Source organism: Corvus brachyrhynchos, unplaced genomic scaffold (assembly GCF_000691975.1).
Source record: "Corvus brachyrhynchos isolate BGI_N302 unplaced genomic scaffold, ASM69197v1 scaffold407, whole genome shotgun sequence".
In the NCBI taxonomy this organism is placed as follows: domain Eukaryota; kingdom Metazoa; phylum Chordata; class Aves; order Passeriformes; family Corvidae; genus Corvus; species Corvus brachyrhynchos.
In genome coordinates, this window is record NW_008239056.1 from 1,173,387 (window position 1) to 1,175,410 (window position 2,024).

The following is a 2,024-nucleotide window of genomic DNA, read 5'->3' on the forward strand; positions in this document are numbered from 1 at the left end:
GGCCTGTTAAAACTTTTGGTTTTCTTTTTCCTTTTTCCTTTTCTTTTATTTTTTTCTCTTTTTTTTTTTTTCCTCTTTTTTTTTCTTTTTTTTTTTTTTCCTTTTTCCTTTATATTCCTGTGTAAACCACGCTTGCACGTTTCCGATTTACTGACTTTGGAAATCAGTGGCCCGATGTGCTCCTAGTGGTTATAGGTCGGGTGTTTTGAGTTTGTGGCCAGGACAGGGCCAGGGAGTCCAGATCCCTTTTTCTGCTTTTAACTTTCTGCGTGACCTGGGATAAACAGCACACACGTACGTGCATGCCAGAGGTACTGTGGGTCTGGATTTTTTCATGTGTTCCTAAAATTGCGTCCTGAAGTTCACACTTAGGTACCCAAATAATTGACAAGGCTTGTAGAGGCTCAGCTTCTCACCGGTATAAATAGCAGCAAGGAGGTTCTGTTAGTTTGCAAAGCGAGCTTAAGTTCCTCAAGGGGAAAGAACACAGAGTAATTACCAAGTGTTATTAGAAAATTACCTAGTTATACTAAGAATGTGGTACTACTGACAAAGCTTTCCTGAGGATTGAATGCCCCATATATATTTATAGTGCAGTTTATGCAGTTGTTTTATAGTGCAGGTTGGCTTTGTCTGTACTGCATAGAAAGGCTCTCTGTGACTTTTCTAGAGAGGAATCTTGAGGGAGCTGTAACTGTGCAGAAAGAGCTAACTCATTAAGACTGTATTTGGTTAGTTTTGCATGACTGTGTTTAGGAATTGGTGCCTTTGAATACACAGTTTAGTTCCTCTTTAGAATATATGCCTGATTTACCTCACTGCCTTTGACAAGCCTGTGTTCTGGGCTGGCTCTATGCAGTGGTTTCAGCACAGGTGTAACAGGTGCTTTGTTTTGGCAACAAGGTTCACAATGTGTCCAAATGGGCATTTTAAAGATACAGGTCTCTTAAATACAGCAATGTGTAGTACATGGCACACATCAGAGATTGTGAGCATCCCTATGTTACACTTTGTTTGACTTGTAGTGAGGAGGGCGGAGAAATTTGTTTTACAAATTGGTAAAATTTGTCAGTTATAGTGTCAGTGCTGCTTTGTGTATGTGTCTCGTGTATATTTATTAGTCTGAAACCACAAGTTAGTCCAGACCATCTAAAACTTGTTAGATGGTAACAGCAACCATCAGGTTTGGAATCTGAAATATGCCAAGAACTCTTCATTGTAAGCCTGTTCCAAAATTCAGCCTTTTTCATCCCCAGTGGTCCACAGTTTAGTCTTAAGTTGGTTTAGTCCTCGTAGCCAGGGTGCAAACATCAATTTTTAATAGCCAGTAATTTTCAGAATACGTTCAGCATGTTATGTAGCATGATGTAAAAGACTTATATATGAGGAAAAAGACAAATTAACTATCATAAAGTGCTGTGCTGCTTTCCTTCATCCCAGTCAGCTGTTTAGGTTGTTACTTCTAAGACTATAAACAGATTGGGAAAGACAGAGGGTTGACCTAGATTTGAACAAAATAACCCAAATCTCTACACTTGAACCCATGGATTTTCATAAATCTCAAGGAGACTAGAAAGTGTATCAAGAGCTTCTAAATACTGAACATTTACTCACCAGCAACACATAATCTTCTATTTTCAGTCATAAGAAGTGGGTTTCTATATCTGCAAAGCCAGTTTTGTCCCTGTTTCAAGTTGGAACTGTCTTGGTCAGGTGCAAATACACATCACTATTTTCACTAGTTAGTAACTTTACTTACCTGTAAGGAAAGTACTCATCTTTTTTTCCCTATGGAAGTAGGAGAGCTGCTGAAGCTCTTTTGATTCTGTCAGAATGAAACTTAAGATGCGCTTGATGCAGGAGGATGCCTGGAAGTTTAGGTTAGGATTTTAGCTCATGTGAGTATCTTTGATGGAAACACAACTGCATTGCTGTTAGGAAATCTGCAGCCTGCTGCTCTGCAGGGAGTACCACTGGGGAAAAGTTTACAGCTGTTCTTCATAAGGAAAACAGAAATCTTCCTC